The sequence below is a fragment of the Trachypithecus francoisi genome, unplaced genomic scaffold (assembly GCF_009764315.1).
Source record: "Trachypithecus francoisi isolate TF-2019V2 unplaced genomic scaffold, Tfra_2.0 Lachesis_group5, whole genome shotgun sequence".
Classification (NCBI taxonomy): domain Eukaryota; kingdom Metazoa; phylum Chordata; class Mammalia; order Primates; family Cercopithecidae; genus Trachypithecus; species Trachypithecus francoisi.
In genome coordinates, this window is record NW_022681470.1 from 80304003 (window position 1) to 80330162 (window position 26160).

General features: G+C 37.5%; 1 protein-coding gene across 4 annotated transcripts in view; it reads left to right on the forward strand.

Moving 5' to 3' along the window:
* Positions 1–26160, forward strand: part of DISP1 (dispatched RND transporter family member 1) — a 206707-nt gene that overhangs the window by 81995 nt on the left and 98552 nt on the right. The window contains exon 1 of one of the 4 annotated variants that reach the window (XM_033195282.1): positions 2520–2738. The exons of the other annotated variants lie outside the window; for them this stretch is intronic. The gene's annotated coding sequence lies outside the window, so the exon portion shown is untranslated. Of the gene's footprint in view, positions 1–2519; positions 2739–26160 lie in introns of those variants that run through there. 4 annotated transcript variants of the gene reach the window in all.

Consider the following 26160-nt stretch of genomic DNA (forward strand, 5'->3'; position numbering starts at 1 on the left):
AACAAATAAAGGTTATACGTTGTTTAGAGACAAGCTGTTCAAGAATTTTAAGAAAGAGTTGCACAGGCATAAGCATACACAGGTTTGTTAATTATACACATGGTGGTAAGTGTGCTTGCAAAAAGGTCTGTTAAAATATATACTAGACTCTGGAGGTGTACACTGTGTAGTGTTACAATTCTGTACTTAAAACAAGGAAAACTGACAGTATACTGTGTTTGCTCGCAAGTAGACAAAATGCAAAATACACCTACCTGTGCGAAAATAGAAGGCATTCCATTTACATTTTATAAGGTGAGAGGGGCTCTGATTGTAAGGAAAGCTACTGGACTGACAGCTCTTTGAAGACCAGGACTCATCTTTTCTTATTCATCTTGGTAGCCTAATAGAGTGCCTGTCCTATAATTGACTCTCAGTAGATAATTACTGTTTGGATCTGTTATTCTCTTTAACCACTGCTGCTGAATAAGGTTCCCAAACTCCTGCCAGATGACTGAATTTGAATCACTTGGGCTCTCTGCCTTGAAATTCTTATCTCTTCACCTGGCCCAGGAACTCTTTTTTTTTTTTTTTAACTTTTTATTTTGAAATAATTTTAAACTTTCAGAAAACTTACATAGAGTTCCTGGGTTCTCAGCTTTCCTTCATGTTAGTATCTTATATAACCATAGAGCACAATTATTAAAACAAGGAAACTAACATTATTATAATACTTCTATTAATTTAAATTTTGCCTGTTTTTTCACTTATATCCTTTCTCTGGTCCACATCCAATCCTGGATCCCACACTGTACTAAACTGTTGTGTCTCCTTAGTCTCTTCCAATCTGTTAGTGTGTGATAGTTCTCCAGTCTGGCTTTATCTTTCATGACCCTGGCAATTTTGAAGAGCACTTTGTAGGTTTCTTTTATAAAATGTTCCTCAGCTTGGGTATAGCTTATGTTTTAGATGGAGGCTATGCAGTTTTGGCTATGCATCCTACAGAAGGGATGCTGTATAAGTCTTAACGCATCATATCGGGGGTATATGGTGTCCATATGCCTTATTGGTGATGTTAACGTTGGCCACTTGGTTAAGGTGTCTGCCCCGTTTTTACTCTGTAAAGTTACTATTTTTCCCTTCATGATTAATGAGTATCTTTTGCTCACTGATTTTAGCATCCATTGATGGTTCTTGCCTACAATTATTACTATCGTATTTGTCTAATGATAACTTTTAATTAATTATTTATTTATTTTTTTTTTTATTTTTTGTGAGACGGAGTCTTGCCCTGTTGCCCAGGCTGGAGTGCAGTGGTGCGATCTCTGCTCACTGCAAGCTCCGCCTCCCGGGTTCACGCCATTCTCCTGCCTCAGCCTCCCGAGTAGCTGGGACTACAGGCGCCTGCCACCATGCCCGGCTAATTTTGTTTTTGTACTTTTAGTAGAGACGGGATTTCACTATGTTAGCCAGGATGGTCTCGATATCCTGACCTCGTGATCCGCCTGCCTCGGCCTCCCAAAGTGCTAGGATTACAGGTGTGACCCACCGCGCCCGGCCTGTCTAATGATGACTTTTAAATTTCTACATTTCTTCTACATTCAGTAATTGGAAAGCTACTGTAAGGGAGAACCATTTCTTCTTCCTCATTTATTTATGTAAGTATGGCCTCATGAATATTTATTTCATTCCATGGGTTATAATCCAATACGATTATTAATTTATATTTTTGCTTAAATCGTTCCATCTTTGGCCATTGGAAGTTCCTTTGAATTGGCTTTTGTGTCTGTTCCACATGTTTTTGAGCACTTCCGTACTTTGAAGTACTACGAGATATTCCAGGCTCATTTTATATTTTCCCTGCACCCACCCTAGAGCTCCAAGGAGCCCTGATTTCTTTTCTTTTTTTCTTTTTCTTTTTTTTTGAGACAAGATCTCGCTCTGTCACCCAGGCTAGAGTGCAGTGTTGCAATCACAGCTCATTGCAGCCTCTACCTCCTGGGCTCAAGTGATCCTCCTGCCTCAGCCTCCCCAAGTGTTGTGGTATGCACTACAGCTGCATACCACAATACTTAGCTAATTTCCTAATTTTTGGTAGAGGCAGGGTCTTGATATGTTGCCCGGGCTCCTGGTTTCTTTTATTGAAGAATGGTATTTAGAAACCAAGTCTGAGTGCTAGACGTGCTTCCTGCTCCTTGGTGTCATTGCTTCTAGGTCCTTTGAAAGGGCAGAGAGAGGAAATATACATATATGTGCTAACATGTCCATATATACATATATATTTGTTTTGTGTGTATGTGTGTATATATACAATTTCAAAATTGCTAGCCTGTATCCCTGTGAGAAATAAGTTTACTAACTAGAAGATAATACTTGTGTACAGGTATTTTTTTCTTTCATGTTATAGTATCGTCAAAGATTGTTATTTAAAGTTAATTAGGGTTAGTTATTTCCTTATCCCCCCTCTTCAGTATGGCTGGGTTATTCACTTTTAATACAGTTGGGATCATTTGTTATTGTTTGTATTCAGCTTTGGGTTCATCCTGGTTTTACTTCTTTGTTTATTTTGTGAGTATGTGAAACATCACAGTGTTAAGAGTCAGAGCAGTACAAAAAAAAGTTGTACTCAGAAAAGTGGAAAGCTCTTTTTTAAAAGCTTTCCAGATGATTCTGACATTTCACCTGTTTTCAGAACACTGAGAACTACCCATGGGCTTTGGAGTCATGCAGCCCTGAATTTAAATTCAGCCTCTTATCAGGTATGTAATGTTGGGTAAGCTACTTTCCCTCTCTGAGCTTCTGATTCCTACCTCTAGGGATTGTTGTGGGGGCGAGAAAAAATATATATGAAATGTCTATCACAATGCCTGCACAAAGCGAGAGCCAAAGTGATAGCTGTATTCGTTCATATACTAATTTAGCAAATATTAATTGCATTGCTACTATGTACTGAGGCACTGTACTCTTTCCTAATGATTCAAAATAACTAAGACATAGTTCGTGCCTTTAAATAGTTCACATTTTGGGGGGCACCTAGCAGTTTTGTAGAAAATACAGTGACCATTTCTTACATTGAAATGCAACATAAAAGGCTAACATTATAAAAAATCATAATTTTTTAAAGCTTTTCTGTAGAAAGCTTAACCAGTACAGACTGTATCTCTCTAGTGAACTATTATGATAAAAATCTAGGGAAAGAAATGTATGTCTCTGATTTTCTCAAATATAAGTCATTTTTGGCTTTTAGAAGTGTCTAGATCTCAGACCATTTGAAATAGAATTTCCTAGTGTATGCCTGTAAACATGCGTTTAGTATTCTTACGTACCAGACACTCAGGTGATTCATATATCCAATATATACAGTCATCCCTAACTATCTGTGTGGGATTGGTTTCAGGACCTCTCTGGGATATTAAAGTCTGCAGATGCTCAAGGCCCTGGTAAGGCATAGTATTTGTATATAACCTATACATATCCTTCTACATACTTTAAATAATCACTTGATTACTTATAATACCCAGTGTAATATAAGTGCTATGTAAATAGTTGTTATACTGTATTGTTTGGGGAATAATGACAAGAAAAAAGTCTGTACACATTCAGTACAGACAAAATTTTTTTTCAATTATTTTTGATCTGAGTTGGTTGAATACATGGCTTTGGAACCCACAGATACAGAGGGAAGCCTGTATATAAATGTCCTAGAATGGTGCTTTTCAATTTTAATGTACATGTGAATCATCTGGGAATTTTATGAAAAAGAGGATTTGGGGGTCAGTAGATCCTGGAAAGGGAACTGAGAATCTGCATTCATAACACTCCCAGCAGGCACAGTGGTTGTGGACCACACTTTGAGTATTCAGGGTCTTTACTGCACTGACTTTGAAATCATACTTTCTGCTTTTCAATCCCAGTTCTACCGGTTATGAAATATGTGCTCATTATTAATGATTAATTTCACTCAGTGTGCATATTGTACCTTGAAGTACTATTGAAGTCACTACTAATAGCAGATGAAACATTTTAAATTAACACTTAGCACGTGAAGACAAACCTCATGACTTAGCAATGCAGCTAAAGATGTGCTGCTTCTGTTTTGGACCTATATGTTATTTGTGAGATTTTTTTTTTTTTCCACCGTGACAACCACTAAAACTAAGTACCTAAATTAACTGAAATTAGAGTCAAACTTGGAAACCACGTCATCATTAAGGGTTAAATCAAGATTTAAAAAGAAGACCAAGAGCAGTGGCTCACGCCTGTAATCCCAGCAGTTGGGGAGGCTGAGGGGGGAGGATCACTTGAGCCAAGGAGTTTGAGATCAGCGTAGGCAACATGGCAAAAACTCATCTTTACAGAAAATACAAAAATTAGCTGGGTATGTTGGTGTGTGCCTGTGTAGTCCCTGCCCCTTGTGGGGCTGAGATGGGAGGATCACGTGAGCCGGGGAGGTCGTGGCTGCAGTGAGCTCTGATCGCACCACTGCACTCCAGCCTGGACAACAGAGTAAGACCCTGTCTCAAAAAACAAAGAAAAGAAAAGGAAAACATGTAATAACATTGCTCTCACTATGTTAATATACAATTAATTAACATCATGTTTTATTGAAAGTTTTGGAAACTTTAATAAATTAGAATATTTTAAAATATTTTTTGCTTCACCCATCTAGCCTTTTGAAGTTTCTAATTTGTGTGCATATTTGAATTTACGTAATTTCTTGATAGTGAAATACTTTGTATAACCTATATTGGGGATGTGTGCTCATGAATACTTTGCTCATGAAGGGAAGAAAACAAAAGTTTAGATTCTACTACTATGTAGCATAGAAATGATGATTTTCTTTTGGAAAAAGTGTTGAGGGCAGATGTTGATAGTTTTGCACCTGGATTAAGTAAAAATGTGTTTTTCAGGGTATTTTCCAGGATATCTGGTATTTAGAAGCTTTGTGATCTAGCTCGAATTGGAGGCCCTTCATTTGGGATTAGTTGTCTATGACAACAAAAGATCCGCGCTTCCTCTCAACAACAGAATATAAGGGAGCTCAAGTTTTAAGTGATTAATTAGTGTATTACATTAGGTAAATTGATCTAGTCCCAATTAATGAAAGGTCTGGTCTTTAAAATATATTTTAAAAAATTATTATAGTGATGTTGCTCTAAGTATAAGTGATTAACTCACCCAGGCACGGTGGAAATGTGGGCTGCTTAGGTGTCACTCTAGGCCCACATCTAGAAGTCTGATCTATGCCACATCTATGTGGCTTTCCTAGTATTGTCCTTTCAGTCTTATAGTAATTTCAGACTTCCTAAGCCAGTGGTTCTCAAACATTTTTGTCTCTAGAATGAACTGTTTACACATACTCTTAAAGTTGATTGAGGGCCTCAAAGAGCTTTTGTTTGTGAGTTATATATATATCAATATTTATAATAGTAGAAATTAAAATATAATTTTTTCTTTTTCTTTTTTTTTTTTTTTTGAGGCAGGGTTTCGCTCTGTCACCCAGACTGGAGTGTAGTGGCACAATGAGAGCTCACTGCACCCTCCGCTTCCCGGGCTCAAGTGATCCTCCCACCTCCGCCTACCAAGTAATTGAGACTACAGGCACATGCCACCATGCCAGGCTAATTTTTTGAATTTTTGGTAGAGATGGGGTTTTGCCATGTTGCCCATGCTGGTCTCAAACTCCTGAGCTTAAGCAGTCTGCCTGCCTCAGCCTTCCAAAGTGCTAGAATTACAGTGTGTGCCATTGCACCTGGCCAAAACAGAATTTTAAAAAAGCATATTCATCAATTCTTAAAAATACAGTAAACCTATTGCACATTAATGTAAAGAACATTTGAAAAATTACTATTTTCCAAAATAAAAAAGTTTAGAATGGTGTATTGTTTTACATTGTTTGCAAATCTCTTTAATATCTGACTTAATAGAAGACAGCTGGATTTTCTTATTTGCTTTTACATTCAATCTGTTGTAGTATCATACATAATGTAGCCTCTGGAAAACCCAGTGAATGCTTGTGAGAGAATGAGAGTGAAAAAAGGCACATAATGACTTTATATTGTTATGAAAATATTTTTTTACCTTTACATCCCCTGAAAGGGTCTCTGGGGTGTCTAGGAGAGTTTCTTCCTAAACTAAGGAAAAAAGGTTTGCCATAGCTGTCTATGGCCTCCAAAATGCTTCTCCACAGATGTTTGGCAGGCGTATACTTAGGGGCTGTGTTTGGGGTGCAGCTACCCCTCTCTTTTCCTGATTCTGTCATAGCTGTGATTGTCAAATTAAGCATCTGTGACACTGTGGTATCCCACAAGCTGCCTCGGCTGTGTCTCTGCTAATTCTAATAAAGGTAGTCTTTTCCAAGTGGACTGAAAAATAAATTAGATGGATAGAACTTGCTCAATTTTAGTTTTTCTTTTATAAATTGTACATATCTGTTGTTACTTTCTGTTAGTAAACATCAATAACAAGACAAACAATTAAATTGTATTGTGATTGATAGAAGACCTTGAAATGATCCTATACAATTCTAAGATTGTCTTTTGTTGTGATACACAGGCCCTTGGTTACCTTCAATTTTTTTTTTTTAGAAAAAAAGTATATATGTATACATACACACACGCACAGACACTCACATACACATGGAGTAGTATTTTCTCCTACTGAGATTATTCCTAATTTGTATGACAGAATTAAATATAAAAGTGTCATGATTTTCTGGTGCTTTGCAGTGTGAATAAGTTTGAAAACTACTTCATAGGGCAACTTGGAAGGAGATGTATAGGCTTAAACTGATGTATGTAATATAGCATTCAGAGTTCCTCCATGTCAGTCATGGGGAGACAAGGGGATGACGGAAAAGACCTTTCAGCGACACCTTTCCAACTCAGATGATGGAGCTTATACACAAATTCCTTTTATACTTCTACATTTTTCTGATGCTGATGGCAAAGAGAGGTAGGCTATAGAAAATCTGAACAGTGAGTGTTGAGAGAATGGTAGAGACAGCAAGAGAAGCAATGCTTTGAGGTTTATTAGGCAATAATACCAATGATAGGAGTAGCTACCACACCTGTTAGTTTGCACTTGTTTCATATGCTGTCAGGTTCAGACATTCATGTAGTCATGAAATGTTTATTGAGCATCTACTATGTGCTTAAAAATCACACTGCAAAAGCCAGCCAAACTTATTTTGAGATAAAGCTCCACTGACTCTATGAAGATAAAGTTTAGATCTCCCTGGTAATAATACCTACATTCTTCCTTAAGGAGGATTAACTTGGTATAGAAGAAGACAACTGAGCACAAATGTGGCTGGCTAGGTGCCAGCTCTTTGAAGTTCCTTAACTTGCGTAGACTAACCCTGTCAATTCTGAAGGTATAGGAAGCCAGATTGTACTTTGATGTCAGAACTGTTTTGAGAGACCATTTATGTTGTATTTCCTTTGAAGAAGAGTGATTCAAGGCAATCTTTCCTTACATAGGGCCAATGATTTCACCTAGAAAGCCTAGAAACAAAAATCCTTTGCCAGAAAAGAGTTGAAAGTAGCTATAAGTGATCTGAAACATCATATTTACTTAAGAGTTTTGAGAGAGATCATTTGGAATTAATCTGGTTTACCTAGAGGCAGAGGATTCGTTGCTCAAAATGATTCCTTATAGGAATTTCTAGTTTGATGTATTGCATCTCTCAGAATTTTTTGGGCACTGGCATGTTTAACTGCAGTCATTTCTGGATTTGTTTATAGATAAATGCACAACTTTACATAAACACAGAGTATGTGATTGAGACTTTTTTTTTAAACCAGCTAAAAAAGATTTTGAGTGGGAGAAAAATAATCACAGAAGCTGAAGGTTCAGTTTCAGAGATACCAAGTTATCAGGTTTCTTTCTCAATGTCAGATTAATGGGAAATTGGAAACTGAAAGCTGGTGTGTGTTACCCTCTTACACTTCAAAATGTTGCTTGTTAAGGCAGATACATTTTTAAAATACTTGTTTGAATACCTGAAGTACAAGCCCTTATTTTCCTGCCTGCTTGTCATCCTTCTGATTGGCTGTTCTGATTGTAGCCAGAATATCTGGGCATTTTTCAGGCAGTTGAGATTAAAGAAACTTGTCAGTATTTTCTTCTTCATTACTCTTAAATTCATAGTTCAAAATATTTGTTAGTTTTAAGCATAATAGTTTCCTGAATTAGGTAATTTATAAATGTCACATTGTTTTTGTTTTTAATATTTTTATGTTCAAAATGTTGATGTCTTTGAGAATGGAAATAGATCTTTTGTCCTAATTTGACCAATTGGAACAGGGTATAGAGGTCACAATAGCAGAGAAGTGGCACTGCTGAACCATTATAATTTCATTATTTCAGCCACTGATATTAAATCTGGGTTCAGGTTGGGACCGTTTGGGTTCTTGGCTTCAAATCCCTGAAATATTGACTGTAGAAGTTTCAGTTCATAATTTTGGGTGGATTTTCAAAATTGATCTGCCTGACCGTTTAGGAGCAGGTTGCATTTCATACTAGTTGTTTCATTTAAGAACATTTCCACGAGATAGTTTAGCTTTATAAAATTACCTGAAATATCACAATACAGTCCTACTTGAGTTTCCTGGGTTCACTTCTAAGTGATCAGTGTGTAATGGAAAGAAAGACTCGCTAGTAATTTTTAAATTTAGATATACTAGCCAATCATAATGAGTATCACACATGAAATATATGCTGGCTACTTACTGCATGCATGTGAATGAGACAGAGCAAATCTCTAAATACATTATATATATTGAACAAACCATCTTTTAAAAAGTTAAAAATTTAAAGCTATTACATAAATTGAAGAAACCAATCTTAAGGAAAATTTTTTTTAAAGTAAAATTTTCTTTGGTATTTTTATTGGGTGAAAAGAGTAAAAAGTTTTACTTTAAGTAAATTTTTTTCTGGAGCAAGGGAATGCTGAGGGTGGGGTAGTATAAAAATTGTGAAATTAGAATGCCCAAAGTAATGGGAGAGGCTGTACTAAATTTTGAGTTATGTAGTGTGTTTATCAGAATGTATTCTGTTGCACATTGAAGATAAAAGGCAAACCAGAAAGTATTTAGAAAATTCGTATTTTCTCCCACATACTGAGAGAGTAACTACATCTTCTTAAATATCAACAATATTACCTTTTATAGAACAATTAAAATGCAAGGTTTCTTTTTGTTATTTTAGTGACAACTTTATCTTGAGTGACTGGTTATGTCATTTGTGTGTGTGTGTGTGTGTGTGCGTGAGCACGTGTGTGTGTGTGTATATTTGAATGTCTCCGAAGAGATTTCTTAGTTTATTTAGTTGCTTACTTTTTTCTCTCCCTTCAAAAACTTTTTTAAATGGACAAATAATAATTGTACATATCCATGGATATGTACAATACATAGTGATGTTTCTATACATCTGGTGTACAGTGATCAATCCGAGTACTTGGAATATCCATCACCTCAAACATTTATCATTTTTTTGTGTGTGTTGGGAATGTTACTTTGAAACATTTAAGATAAATGTTTTTTTTCCCCTTAAGATTCCAACTCTTTAAAAATATACTTTATAATTTGGGTGGCATATATTTTATATTTTTTATTACAATATATGGCATATTTTGGGAAAAGGTATTGGATTCTTTTGAGGTCAAGAAGTTTTATGTTAAGAACAGAAGAAAAACCCCTCAAAATCTAAGCAGGCTAGTATTAAATAAATTGATGTTTAATCCTTTGAAAGCCAGGGTTTTGTTTGGTATCTAGTTACCTTGTATACCTTGTCTGCTGAACTGATTGATGATAGGTGATTCTGTTTTCCTCCAGTAAGTGCTTTTCCTCAATTCCTTAACACTCCTATTTAAAGGGAACTCTTTCAAGAGATTTTCTGATTAAAGGTGAGAGAATGTAAACAGTAGCACTTGGGATAATATCTTTTGGCTTCTGTGATGCAGTTTTTCTTCCAAATGTAAATTTTTCATTGGTTTGGTTTATCATTTTCCCCATGCAACTATTTTTTTTTTTTTCACAGAGCCACATTTTATTATAACTACATGAACTATATATGCCTTGGGCAAAGACTACACAAAACATAGAAACAGGAAATGCCTGTTAGGTTAAGAGACATGAGATAATGGGCAAAAATATCTCCTAAAAATTACTTAATGTTGTCAGCATTACTGTAGTAATATATAATACAAAATGAAGACAATTTCTGATTTCATTATCTTGAAAACTTCTTTTAAACTTGTATTTTCCATTTTGTTGTTTCAGAGCAGAAACCTTAAGGAAGTAGTGAAGTTTTGTATTTTTATTCTATGAATTTAAATGATTTTGAAATCAGTCATAGCCTAGAGCTGTGCCTTTCAAGCTGTTTTGTTAGCATATGTTTCTAAATATTAAATACTAACTGGAAAGTAGAAGTAAATTGATGTAGCTAAAAAAGATTTACTGGCCAGGCACAGTGGCTCACGCCTGTAATCCCAGCACTTTGGGAGGCCGAGGTGGGCAGATCACAAGGTCAGGAGATCGAGACCACAGTGAAACCCCGTCTCTACTAAAAATACAAAAAACTAGCCGGGCGTGGTGGCGGGCACCTGTAGTCCCAGCTACTCGGGAGGCTGAGGCAGGAGAATGGCGTGATCCCGGGAGGCGGAGCTTGCAGTGAGCTGAGATCCGGCCACTGCACCCCAGCGAGGGTGACAGAGCGAGACTCCTCTCAAAAAAAAAACAACAACAAAAAAAAGATTTACTTTAGCATATGGAAGGTTATCATCTCTAAACTGTTAATATTTACAAGTGATTTTTTAAAGTGATAAGCTTCCTTGTAATGAAATACTTGTCATTATTAAGTAGGCTCATTTATTCAACATGTATAATTATTGCTTTCTGTATGACCAGCTTTCCATATGTTAAGAACTGGATATATAATCATTAGTGAGCAAACATTGATAGGTTCTTCTGTTGGAGTTTATGCATTAGTTCATTTGGTAGATAATTGTTGGGCACCAACTATGTACCAGACACTGCTCTATAATTTAGGGTTATGCTTTGTGGAGGGAGAAATAAGTAATAAATACAGTAAGTGCTTAGGTAAATGATTAAGATCATTTCAGATAGGGATCAGTACTTCAAAGGCAGTAATACAGGGAGAACTAATGAAGTACCTGAGCTGATCTACTTTACAGACTAGTAGAGGAGATAATTTTAGTATAATTAATCATATAGATAAATATGATAAACGCTGTAAAGGAAAAGCAATGAGTGTTTATGAGAGCTAATAAATGAGGGAGATGAGGAATAGTTCCTTTTAGGGGAATCAGGGAAGACTTCCTGGAGGAAGTAACTTTTGAGTTTAAATCTGAGCTACAACTAGTTGTTAGTTTTCTAGGGCTGCCATAACAAGTAGGACAAACTGGGTGGTTTAAACAACAGAAATTTATTGTCTCTCAGTTCTGGAGGCTAGAAGATCAATGTGTAGGTGGGGTTGCTGGTTCCTTCTGAGGGCTATGAGGGAGAATCTGTTCCATGCCTCTCTCTTATTTTCTGGTGATTTGTTGGAAATCTTTGGTGTTACTTGGTTTGTAGACACATTAGCCTGATCTCTGCCTTCACATTGTGTTCCCCCCGTGTGCTTGTCTGTGTCCAGATTTCCTCTTTTTATAAGGACATCAGTCATACTGCAGTAGGGACCCACCCTACTCCAGTATGAACTCATTTTAACAAATTATCTCTACAACAGCTTTTATTTCCAAATAAGGTCACGTTCTGAGGTACTGAGGGTTAAAAGTTCAACATATGAATTTGAGGTGGACGTAATCCAACCCATAATACCAGGAGTTAGCTAGATGAAGAGAAGAGGGGATGACTTCAGGAAGAGAGAACAGCGTGTGTGAAGGTATTGCGTTGGAAAAGCATGGCTCATTTAAGAAACGAAGTGTAGCTGAAGCATAGAAACTGAGAGGAAGAGTGAAGTGACACAATTCCAGAGACATTTTAAAGGTAGAATAGATAGATGGGGCCTAATGACCAGCTGAACATGATGTGAAGGAAAGAATAATCAAAGATAATTTCCTACCTATAGCTGTGATGAAAGTATTTTCACCATTTTTGGGTAGAAAGACAGAAATTTCTACCTGAAATCAAGGGAAAGGTTGAAGCCGGAAATAAGGATTTGGAAGTAAACTATGTTATTGGTCAAAAGTTAGCTAAAATTACTCAGGAAGAATGCCTTTAGATGAGGGCCGGGACCTAGAACCTTAAAAAAATCCATATTTAAAGAGGGGGCCAGAACAAAAAGCCAACAACAACAACAACAACAAAAAAAAATCAAAAAAGCAGGAAAAGCAATATGCAGTAAGAAAAACTAGATGGATTACTGCTTGGGAAACCAAGCTAGAAGAGAGTTTTGAGAAGGAGGGACTGGTAGATGGCATCAAATGCTACATGAAGGTAAAGTAGGATGAGACCTGGAGAGAGATCTGATCTCATTTGCCAGTTTGAGGTCCTTAGTGAGTACAACAGGTTATAGAATGGCGACAGTGGAAGCCAAGATTTGTGTGTGTGTGTGTGTGTGTGTGTGTGTTGAGGAGTAAAAGGCCAATGAGGAAGCAGAAGGAGTAAATATAAATGACTATCTTAAGAATTGGCAATGAAGGGAAGGTGATACAGGGAAGCACATACAAATTTTAGAAGATGGTACAGAGTTTAGGAAGAACATGTATGACTGAAAGCCAAGAGCAAGAAAATTAATGGGGGTGGGGAGAGGAGAGGAGGGAGTGATACCTTAGGTAAAGGTACCTAAGAGAAGTGTTCCCATTCAGGATTTGCTTCCTGGCATTTCTCAGGAATTTTGTTTTTCTAGATTTCCAAATGCTGAGAAATTTGGTGAGGAAAGCAGGAAAACAGGCAGGGAATTATAATTTTCCTTCAAGTTTAGCAGTCAAGGCAGAGGTTACTGATTAAATTCATTGACACCAAGTCTGCAGCAACAGCAGGAAACATGACACAGAGAGTCAAAGGTTAAGATGGCTATTTCTGGGAAGCTGGAGAGGAACACAGGATGGAAAGCTTTACGTCTTATTGTGGCTTTGCCATGTACTAGTGTGTATTCGTAGCCCTGACTACTGCTAATGGTGAATCATTCTTGCAAATAACAAGTATTAATAAGCTTATTCACATAGTATATTTTGTATATGATTCCAGTGAGTGGTATCCCAAGAAATAATAAGTTTTGACAGCAAAATCTTAAATTGGTCATTTGGACATGTGATTTTTTGTAGTGCTATTAACATTGCTAGGAGATCTGAATGTTACATTACTTGAATACTATACCTAATAATGTTTGCTGAGGGCTCCCAGTGTTTGGTATCTGCTACAGGCTACAAGTATTCGTAAATAATTTTGACAGAATAAATGCAAGAGATGATCACAGTGTGGCTGTGGAACACTCTGATGTGAAATCAGAAACATCTGTAATCTGGATTAGCAAAGCAGTATTCATTTTAATGACAAAACCAAAATCAGGGCAAGCATAGAAAATATTTTCATTGTTAAAAAAGAAAATGAGCTTAAATGAAGCAAAATGTGTTTGAATGTCCAGCTTGGTGATCACAACAACATCTATGCAACACGAAAGAAAGTTTTCTGTGTCTGGAATGTTTGTCATGAAACCAAAGTCAAGTCTCAAATAAGGCAATTAATGTTTTATGTGTTTTTAATTTTTATTAAAAATTGGTGGCTTTTAAATATCAAATATTTGTGATATCATCCGTGAATTTTTAAATAATTTCTATTTGACATGTGTTAATGTTTACTTCACTTGATGTTTTCTATTATTAGATGTCTATATCAGGTAGAGATCATTTGTATGTTATGAAAATATCTTTCTTATCACAATACCACAATATATTGGTTGATAATTATAAACCATGCCTTTATTATTAAATCTTTTGTGTTACAGAAAACTACTAAAACTTTAGTGGTTTTCTACTAAATGGATAATAACCCTATCACGGAAAAATTATTCACTGTATAGAATAATTACTGTCACTCATTATTGTCACAGGATCCTTGGGGTGTTACTTGCCAGCTGGAAACCTCTGTAGCTGGCGGAGCCTTCTTCCTGAGCATTGCTTGTGCCTGTCCGCCCACTCGACCTGGCAGGCTGTGCTTGGCTTATGCTACCGGCCCGGATGCCACACCTGCCAAAGGCAAGCCAGGCCGGAGCGGTGAGGGCTGTGTGGGCGAGTGAGCATGAGGTCTGGCCACTGTGCACAGCTAGGCACATCAGCTGCTATGGCAGGACGGGCAGCTCCAGGTGCCAGCACTGACTCCATGGAAGGCTGCAGCTGGACCAGATGTACTGCATCCAGCTTCCACTGCGGGCATTCATGTCTGGATGAGGGGAATGTGGTGGTGCCTGGAAGCTTGGAGACGCCAGGAACTGCAGAGCCCGAAAGAGAGTGTCACAGCCCTGGCTCCGGGAGCCCCTAGGTGTGGGCTCCCTTCTCTCCTTGTGGCCCACAATGTGGCTAATGGAGGGGCGGTATGTTTCAGCCCTGTTTGTGTTACAGCTCTTTCAGTCCTGCCATTCGGCGGGTCCTGAGTTCTATGGACAACTGGAGGGTGAGCAAGGTGGAGAGGAGCTTCATTGAGTGGCAGAACAGTTCTTAGGAGACCCGAAGTGGGTAGCGCCCTCCTGCAGGCAGGTCATCCTGCGGGAGGTGAAGTGAGTAGTTCCTTCTCCCAGCTGGTAGTCCCTATGTCTGTGCGAGTCTGACACACTGGGTGGGTGGTTATGGGTCTCATAAGGCAGGAAGTGTGTGCTGGTTGACCCATGGGTGGGCCCAGAAAAAGCTCCCTAAGTTCTCACCCCCAGTGCAGACTTCACCTAGAACTGACAGCCCGGCCCCCAGGCTTCAGGCCGTCCCTGGCTTGAAGGTGGTGCTTCACCACGGACCTATCCCTTTCCACCTAGGAGCCAGTCTGCCTCCTGACACCACAGTCACTTAAGTCTATCATGCCCAGGCTGTTCCTGCAGAGGGGCACCTGTAGGCCAATGGCTGAGCCACCCTCAGTGCCCCCTCGGGCTCCCTCCTATCCACGTAGGCACCCCAAGTCCAGAGGGGACTGAGACAGCAGGGGGCTGGAGTGTCAGCACTGCCTCAAGGGTGCGCACACCCGGCCAGGTTGCGACAGCGTCTGGACTTGGCTTCAACTTTGCTCTGATATCAGAGCGGGTGCTGGGAGCAGGGAAAGGCCAGGCAGCGGGAGCAGCCACTTCCAAGCCGGTGGGGGCAGGGGGCTTCCCGGGCCCCCAATAGTGCAGAGATGCCTGGGTCTGCAGCCATGGCTGGGTAGCTGTTGCTGCGCCTGGGAGCATGGGGCTCCTGCCTTGCAATTCAGAAATGGATGGGGCTCCCACCTGTTCCCGGCTCCTTTTGGCTCCCTGGAACAGGCACCCCGAGCCTGGCTGTGCCTCCCCTGCTACAGCTGGCGACACTGCAGCGGCTGCCCCAGACGGGCTGCAGCTGCCATCATTATTATTTAAAAACACATAAATCTTTGAAAAATACAGAATAAGTTATGAGGTTGAGAATTCTTGTAGATTCCAATTTATTTCCTAAAGATTTAGAAACACCACCTTTGAGACTGATTTGACCCAAAGGCTGGGATTAAGGACCCACAGGTAGAAAAATAAGCATCTGAGTAGGGACACCCTTTCTTCTTTCCTTTTTCTGGAGGAAGGATTTCAGGATGGGTAGAAATACAGATGAATTTGAAAATCTAGAGAATAGTTTCCGTTTTCTTTCCAAAGAAGGAGTATACTGACACTCCTTAATTGTGATGGACAAAGGGCGAGGCCAGGATACCAGAGGTAGGTTGTTACGGTTTGGAACAGCTGACCAGGGATGAACCTAAGGAGATACTGTCCAGTTGAAGGCTCAGCTGAAGTGTATCAGGGAAATTCTGAAAGGCTCATTAGGAACTTTTTATAGACCTTGGTGCTTTTTTGCCACTGTACTCCTTCCAAGTAGTTAACCGAATACCAGTCAACTTAGAAAATAAATTCAACACATTTTACTGTTAATTTGGCTTTATTTATTAAGAATAACTGATTTTTTAAAAATAATGAAATACAAATTTCTGCCATTTATCTCATCATTTTTTGCAATCTGTGATTTTCTTTTTCTTTGTGAGAGAATGCTGGGAATACATCAGTAGTCCAGTTCTGACTCTTTATAACAAACACAAGAATTAATGTACATGTTATCTCTTTAAAAGAACATGATTGATAAACAGATCAGTGGAACAGAATAGAGTCCTGAAAGACCCACACATATATGGCCAATTGATTTTTCAGCAAAGGTGCCAAGGTAATTCAATGGAGAAGGATCAGTCTTTTCCACATATGATGGGTTAACTGGATCTCTTGCAGATGGAGAAGGAAAACTTGATTTCTATCCCACAGCAAATTTTCTAAAAGGAGATTATAGGCCTAAATGCTATAAACCTAAGGCTATGAAACTTTTAGAAGAAAACATAGGGAATCTTTGTGACCTTAGGAAAGGCAAAGATTTCTCAAGATTTTTTTTAGAAAACCTATTCATAAGATTTTTAAAAGTTTTGATAAATTGGACTTTAGCATAATTACAAATTTCTGCTTTTCAAAATATACCATTTAAAAAATGAAAAAGCGAGGCAACCAGGTGCAGTGGCTCATGCCTGTAATCCCAGCAGTTTGGGAGGTCGAAGTGGGAGGATAGCTTTACCTCCAGGAATTTGAGACCAGCCTGGGCAACATAGGGAGAGGAGACCCTATCTCTACAAATGAAATTAGCTGAGCATGGTGGTGCATGCCTGTGGTCCCAGCTATTGGCAGGCCGAAGTGGGAGGATCTTGAGCCTGGGAAGTCAAGGCTGCAGTGAGTCGTGATGCTGCCACTGCACTCCAGCCTGGGCGACAGAACACAATCCTGTCTCAAAAAAAAGAGGCCCGGTGCGGTGGCTCATGCCTATAATCCCAGCACTTTGGGAGGCCAAGGCGGGTAGATCACCTGAGGTCAGGAGTTTGAGACCAGCAATGACTAAGATGTTGAAGCCCCGTCTCTACTAAAAATACAAAAATTTGCTAGGTGTGGTGGTGGGTGCCTGTAATCCCAGCTACTCCAGCAGGAGTATTGCTTGAACCTAGGAGGTGGAGGTTGCAGTGAGCTGAGATAGCACCATTGCACTTCAGCCTGGGTGACAGAGTGAGACTCTGTCTCAAAAAAAAAAAAAAAAAAAAAAAAAAAGGAAAGAAAAGTAAAAGGAAAAAGCAAGGTACAAAGTAGGAGAAAATATTTGTAATACAATATGTGACAAAGGGCTTGTATCTAGGATGTTGAAAGAACTCTTACATGGCAAACAACTTTTAAAAGGCGAGCAAAGACTTGAAAAGACACACAAAGAAGATGTACAGATGGCCAATAAGCACATGAAAAGATGAGTATCATCATTAGTCATCAGGGGAATTATTTAAAACCCACAATGAGACACCATTTATAACTGCCAGAATGGCTAAAATGAAAAAGTCCAAAGATTTCAAGTATCAGAGAGAATGAAGAACAAGTGTAAAACGGCATAACCACTTGGAAAGTTTTGGAGTTTCTTAGTCAACATGCATGTACCTTATGACCCAGTAAGTCCCTACATACATGAAAACATGTGCCCACAAAAAGACTTACTTATGAGTGTCCATGTCAATCTTATTTGTAATAGCCCCAAACTGAAAACAATCTAAGTATCCATGAATAGGGAAGTGGACAAACAAAATTTGATATAATCATTCAGTGGCATACTCCTCAGCAATGAAAAGACAGTGTGGATGAATCTTATAGATATCCACTTAAATAAAAGACTAGGCACAAAAGAGTATGTATTATATATATTATATAGTTCCATTTAGGAAGTTCTAGAGCAGGCAAAACTATGAGGATGGAAATTAGATCAGAGGTTGTCTGGGATGGGATATAGTGGGGAGATTACTACAAAGGGGTACAAGAGAACTTTTGGTGGTGATGGAAATATTTTATAACTTCATTGAGGTTGTGGTTTCATGGATGTATCTATTCATTGTCAAAACTCATTGCACTGTGTGTTTAAAATTTGTACATTTTATTGTATATAAATTATACCTCTAAGTTGTTTAGAAATAAAAACATGAAACTTTAAAAAATAATGAAAAATATTGTTAGCATATAGTTTTGTATCCTTTTTAAAAGCCTTTGTCAGCTAAATTTATGGGGATTTGTACTGTATTTCTAGGATACTTTATTAAGCTTTCTAGGTAGCAATTCAATGAACTTGTCATTAATAATTTCATTTTGCACCTAATAGTTGTGGTTAAATCTAGAAATAATGAGCTAAGCCTTATTCCCTCAGGGAAACATTTCTTAACATCTATCACTTTCACTTGAATGTTTTTATTTAAAAAATACATACCAGTTTTATTATATTTACTTTTCTGTATGTACAGAGGCTAAAGTACTTGGTGTTTTAAACATACATGTAATGTAAAAACATGTACATGTCCATTTCAGATTTATTTTCAAAAAGATATTCCCCATCGAATCTGAGTCATCGGAATATTTAAGTCTTAAATCTTCCCAGTAAGTAGTACATTTTTACTGTAATTTTTTCCCCTGCTTTGTATCTTGATATTCTCCCAATGAACTGGTGACATCTGATATTCACTAGTCATGTTCATTGAGGAAAAACATACACTTTCTTATTAAATCCACTTATCTGTAAAGTTTTGGTCAGGGATTTTAGCTTTTAGAATGTGGATTATGTCTTACAGTATGTGGAAGAAATTTAACTGCAGGGATATAAACATTGTTTTGGGTGGAGAAAGCCTGCACTAGCAGATGTAGTATAAAAGTTGAAGCCAGTATCAAAATGTCTTTTTCAGAAGTGGTAATAGATTTTTTTTTTTTAAACACTGAGATCATAAAGCCAATTGTTGCAGAGGGAACACAGTTCCTGAAGTATCAACTTTGTTTTTATGTGGCATAGAGTGTTCTTAAAGAGTAAAAGTGATTTTGTTGAAAAACAAATGGAAAATTCTTAATTTGTAACTCTTGAAACTTCTTGAAACTTCCTGCCAAAAATTTTTTGAAGTGTTCCTCATTTGTTCACATTCAGGAATATATTAATATACTTATCCCTTAAACCATTTTACATATTGAGTACCTATGTGCCATGTACCATTGGTTTTTTTTTTTTTTAATTTCCACTTTTATTATAGATTACAGTGTACACATTCAGGTTTGTTACTTGGGTAAACTGAGGCTTGGGGAATTTAATAATAACAGAATTTTTTTGAATTAAAAGATGCCTAATGGTTTAAAACATTTTCAAATGTGTCACTCACATGACCCACACGACAGTTTACCGCACTTGGCAGGAAGATACTGTTTTCAGTGTTTAATAGATAATGATGTATGAGGCTGCTTTCAGGGTTTGGTTATATTACTTACTTTCATTGCCTTATGTCTACTGTATATCTCAGCTAAACTTCTTGACTAGTTTAAATTAACTTATCTATCTAGTTGATATACTTGGGCCCTGATCTGGTTTACTTGTGTACACACCTAACATGAAGTTATTTTAACCTTGTGACATTTAATCTTTAATGTTTCTGGAGAAAAGAATTAAATACCTTTTTACAAAATAAATTATGAATACCTTTTAAGCAGCTTCTATTTGAAATAACACTTTATATAAATATAGGAATATATAACACTCTTATGTAAGAATACTTTGTATGAATATAGATAGTCCTTTATCTTTTTGATTCCTATAGCAAGGCCATGAGAAAACCAAGGCTCACAGAAATTATGTTTAATATAGTCTTCCCATGTCATTGTGCTGCCTCCCCCAAATTTCAGCCTGTTTGAATTTGGGGGAGGGGTTGTGAGGGAAGCAAGAAAATAGTCTCAGGTTCTAACATAGGATATTTAAAACATTTTTTAAAGTTGCTTGTTTTCAGTATATGCCGGAGAAATCATCAGAACACGTCTTCTTAGTTGATGAATTATCATGGGTGATTTTCAAGTTGGTGAAATGGTTAAGAGTAATTAAATAAATGGTTGAGAGTTATTTTGGGCATTAAATGCTAACTTTTATGTGCATCAGGTAGTCAAAATAAAATCTCCATCTTAATTATGTCCTCACTGCCAAGGGTGAGGGTCTTGTTTGATTTTGTCTGGCTTACGGGGTTGAGATTGTTTAACCTAGAGCAAGAGGAAATTTTTTTTTTTAAGAGATAAGATCTTGTGCTGTTGTCTAGACTGTAGTGCAGTGGCATGATTATAGTTCACTGCAGCCTCAAATTCCTGGACTCAAGGGATCCTCCTGCCTCAGGCCCCTGAATACTTGGGATTACAGGCGTGAGCTACCACACCCACCTCAGCAAGAGCAAATTTTTCTTTTTTTTTTTGTTTGACAGGGTCTCACTCTTGCCCAGGCTGGCCTTGAACTCCTGGGCTCAAGCCATCTATCTGTCTTGACCTCCCAGAGTGTTGGGATTACAGGTATGGGCCACCATGCCTGGCCAGCAAGAGGAAGTTTAATGTTAAGTACTATGTAGAACTGACTGTTGCCTTAATGAAAAATTTCTAAAAAATCATGGTTTTGTTTTTAGCAACCCCAAAATGCTTCTGACTTCAAGAGTTCAAATAATTTTATTGTAAAATTTAATAAAAGGCATAAGATATGCTGTGTAATTATGTAAGATTAAAACAAGTAAAATACAGGTAGTTTAGTTCTTAAAATCATCATATACATTTTCTTATTAACATTAATCAGTAGAATTGAGATTGAATATAGTACAGCAGTTATGAATTTAGGCTCTAGATTCAGACTGTCTAGGTTTGAATGTAAATTCTATCACTTTCTCATTGTATAACTAGGGACAACATTTTTAAGCCTTAGTTTTCTCATTGATAAAATGAGGATAATCTTAGTGCTTGCCTCTTTGCTAAGAATGAGGATTAAAATGATATATGTGAAACCATTTATGTCATACATACCCATTCATGTGATACAGTTAATTTGGATTGTCTGTGTCAGTAGATGAGATACATAAAAAGAAAATCCAGTTGATGGGTAGTTTTGACATTACTGCATACTTAATTTGTGGATTTTCAGTGTTTCTGTTTTCTTTTTTCTGTTGGAGATCCTATTGAGTAATGAATTATTTATGATATGGAAAAGTAATGATCCTCAACACATTTGTAAACTATACACTTGGATAATCAGAAAAACTGAAACTTAACTGTACTTATGGTTTAAATTAAAATAGCAACAACCAAAATACCCAGAACATACTTTTAAGGCAGGATAATAACTCATCTGACAAATTAGAGATAGGAGATCAAGATGAAGGTGGTGAAGTCAGTGATGTTTTTAGTTGATTGCAGTATGATCCCCATCAAGTTAACTATTATTTTTACTAGTATATGAACAGAGTGATGAGTGGGAGCTAAAGTTAGGTACTTTGTGGGGAAATCTATGCACTATTTCTAAGGAGCTGTAGGACTGAGAAAGGTATTTTACTTGTTTTGTGTTGTTTTTAAAATGAGAAAAAAGCATATTTGTATGCTGTTGGGAATGATCCAACACAGAGGGAAAATGAGGAAGATGAGAAGTATTTGATGGTCTTGTTGAGTAGATGAGAGGAAGTGGAATATAGTACACAAATAGATTATTTTTAGAAGTAAGGACAGATTATCTCTAGAAACATGTAGCATTGCAGAAAACTAACCCACGAACAGATGCTGGTGAGTGAATCGCTCTGGTGGTGATAGATTGTGGAAGTTCTCTTCTGATTGCTTGTACACTCTTACTGTATTCTTAGTGAAGTAGGTCATGAGCCAAGCTTGAGGATGAAGGATTCGTGAGAGATTTGAGGAGCCAGGAAAGCATATGAAATAGATATCTGAAAGAAAAAGAGAAAGTATTAACAGTGACTAGAGACAAAAAATAGGTTTTCTACCAAGAATGAAAATGAAGATTGAAAATTGACTTCTAATAGATGACAAAGGCAATGGAATAATATCTTTAAAGTACTGAGGGAAATAATTTAAGGGTAAGAGTGAAAAACAAAGATATTTGGGGACCTGCAGAGGCTGAGGATGTAATACTTATAGATTTTTGTTTGTTTGTTTGTTTTTGTTTTTGAGATGGAGTCTCACTCACTCTATCACCTGGACTGGAGTGCAGTGGCACAATCTCTGCTCAGTGCAACCTCTACCTCCCAGGTTCAAGCGGTTCTCCTGCCTCAGCCTCCTGAGTAGCTGGGATTACAGGCATCACCACCACACCTGGCTAATTTTTGTATTTTCAGTAGAGACAGAGTTTCACCATATTGGCCAGGCTGGTCTGGAACTCCTGACCTCCAGTGATCCACCTGCCTTGGCCTCCCAAAGTGCTGGGATTATGGGTGTGAGCCACTGGCCAATACTCATAGATTTTTGTCGGAAATGCTACAGAAGCATATACTTCACTAAAAGGAAATTGAACCCAGATGGAAAGTGTGAGAGATAAGAATCAAAATGAGCAAAGAAATGGGTATTTTGGTATGTCTAAATACATATTATAAAAAATAAATGCTAAATTTATATATTTAAATATATTTACTAGGATATTGGATAACTTGGGATAGCTGTTTTAATATAACCAATTGCTTATTTTTTCTTTCCCTTTGTGATGAGAGGGAAAACAAAGTTCTGCCGACTGTTTTTAAAGAGCTCAGATTTTTTAAGCTGGCTTTCTGATCACTGTTTAAGAACTTTAGATGTAGTGTGACCTTAATCTACACTATGTAAAATTAGATGGTATCATAGATATTTGACATTGCCTTCCAAGTACACTAAAGATTACTAGTCTAAATTCTTTACGAATCAGATACCTAAGCCATTCCTAGGTTCTGAGGTGTCTACTCAGAGGTTAGGGAAGAGAACTACTTCTGTGCATTAGAAGACTTATGTTTGGGTCTTTCCTCAGAAGGAGGCAGTAGAGTGCATAAACATCAAATTTGTGCTTAAATACATTTTATTTTTATTTTAATCTGCTTCAGTGTTTGTGTGGCAGCCTTACTTAGATTAAATAAAACCTAGCATATGAGTTGTGTACTCCTGCCATTCAAATTCCTTTTATGGAAGAGAAAGATAGTCTTCTTATTCATTTCCCTAATCGGGAAGGATGAAGCTAATAGTTATTGGACAAAAGCTGAAAAAATATTCTCATGTCCATTATGTAAAGGTTTAGACATCTTTTAAAACCAGTACCTGCCAATGTGAGGTTTTTAATGTATTTTACATTTCCAAAATTAAAAAGTAATCTCCAAGATTGTCTGAACTTCTTGTTAGATAGAAAATATATTTGTGTGAGCTTCTGAAGCCTCTGTGCTTAAGTAGTCATTCAGTCTTCACTATTACATCATAAGTCATTACTAAGCCTTTTGTTCTGAGCTATACTGAAGATGTTATTTATATAGAAACATACTTACAGATGTTTTCAGTATCATTTAGTACATTAATTAGTATTCATGATGTTAAAAAGAGACTAAAGTTTATTTCTGATAGCTTCTCTCTTAATATGATATACTATATGAATTTAGAAACGGTAACTTATCTTTAGTTTATTCAGAGACTCTTTTTTTTGTTTGTTTGTCTTGAGATGAAGTCTTGCTCTTTTGCCCAGGCTGGAACATAGTAGCACGATCTCGGCTCACTGTAACCTCTGCCTGGCAGGTTCAAGCAATTCTTCTACCTCAGTCTCCTGAGTAACTGGGACTACAGGCGCACACCACCATGCCTGGCTAATTTTTGTATTTTTAGTAGAGACAGGGTTTCACCATATTGGCCAGGCTGGTCTTGAACTCCTGACCTCATCATCTGCCCGCCTCGGTTTCCCAAAGTGCTGGGATTACAGGCGTGAGCCACTGCCCCTGGCCTCATATTTTAACTAATAATTTCCAGTCATTCGATTATATTTTTGGAATATTTTTACTTTCAAAAACTGTATTTGTTACCAGAAAGACATAAAAACTACTCATGCTGCAAACATGCATGCTGGTAAATACAAATCAGATCATTTATTTCGGGACTGATTTTATTGACTCTTTAGGTGAGGATTCTATTATTAATAGATCTAAAATAAGAAAGAAGTAACTATCATAAACCGATTTAAGAACAAGTTGGAGCATAAAAACACTAAAAATAACATGGATTATGATGTATTAAGTGTTCTCCAGTTAAAATATTATTTTATAAACAGTTAAATAATTTAAGAAATATTTCTTCCCTTAAATGTTAGTTCTACATCAGACTAGTCTCAGATGCATATTAGTAATGCTCAGAATGGAAAACATACACCTGTGGTAAAAGAATATGTCATGGTAAATATGTTTATACAGCTGTGTGGTAATGTTAGTTATTACAGAGTACATTTGCAGAATCATGTAATGAGCCTCATTTTCAAACAACCATTAACTTTGGCTTAGAAATGGCTAATTAAAGAATAACTTCATTTTTCAAATGCAGACTGTACAAACAATATATAATATCACTGTAGCTGTCTTCTTAACTGAACATATAAATTTGATTGTAAGTATATGTTGGCTAATTTCGAGGAAATTCAAACTTCTTATAAGACTATTTCTTATTTATAATTTATACTTTCATTGCATATAATGCCTACTCTTTTAGTACCAGACTGAGTTTCCATTAAACTTTATTGCACTTACATGGACTCTTCTGTCAAGCTTCAATAAAATTATAAGACTGACTTAATTGGGTCTATCTGAAAGCTTCCTTTATCATTAATAAATTTTATTTATTCCATGGGGTTATTAGTCTTGGATAACTTGTATGACTTCATTCAAACTTGTTCTAGAATATGAATAAATATTATTTAAAAATTAAGCATTAGTAAAAGCAAATTTTAAAATATTGTCATAGGACTTTGAAGATTTACTCAAGAGTGCATAAAATGTTACCATGAACTATGTATTGCTGTAGTGCTATCTGTAAAAATATGCTGTCTAAAAAGTTTAACAAGCAGTGGGTGGTTTCATCCATTCGTCTAACTTTGGAGCACCTGCTAGGTAAACTCCAGAAACAGCAAGAAGGAAGGCTTGTTTCCTGCCCTCAAGTATTTTAGTTTCCTCCTACCGAGCATCAACTTTTAACTACCAGCAGTTACTTTTTTTTAAAACCTACTGCTTGAGAGGAAGATCCTGCAAGTGTATTCAACATATAAATAGTGGCATCTTTATTAGACCCTTAGCTCTTTTTAGAGCTCTCTAAAATGGATACTAAGTTATAAGAAGACCAGGAAAGAAAATATAACAGATTCGTGGCATATTTATTTCCACTCCTGGAAAAAACAGTTTGATGTGCTTTGGGGGTACTTTTTTCTTGTTTGAACAATTTAACTTCTAAGGTGGATACAAAGTTGTCAGAGGCGTTTGAACCAGAGCAACTCCATCCGTTTGAACCAGAGCAACTCCACCTTAAATAGGGACTGGGTAAAATAAGGCTGGGGGCCGGGCGCGGTGGCTCACGCCTGTAATCTCAGCACTTTGGAGGCCGAGGCGGTGGATCACGAGGTCAGGAGATCGAGGCCATCCTGGCCAACACTGTGAAACCCCATCTCTACTAAAAAATACAAAACAAAATTGGCCGGGCGTGGTGGCGGGCGCCTGTAGTCCCAGCTACTCGGGAGGCTGAGGCAGGAGAATGGCGTGAACCCGGGAGGTGGAGCTTGCAGTGAGCCGAGATAGCACCACTGCACTCCAGCCTGGGCGACAGAGGGAGACTCTGTCTCAAAAATAAATAAATAAATAAAATAAGGCTGGGATCTGCTGGGCTGCATTCCCAGGAGGTTGAGGCATTCTTAGTCACAGGATAAGACAGGAGGTCGGCACAAGATACTGGTCATAAAGACCTTGCTGATAAAACAGTTGCAGTAAAGAAGCCTGCCAAAACCTCCCAAAACCACGATGGTGATGAGAGTGACCTCTGGTCGTCCTCACTGCTACACTCCCACCAGCACCATGACAGTTTACAAATGCCATGGCAACATCAGGAAGTTAAAAAGGGGATGCATGAATAATCCACCCC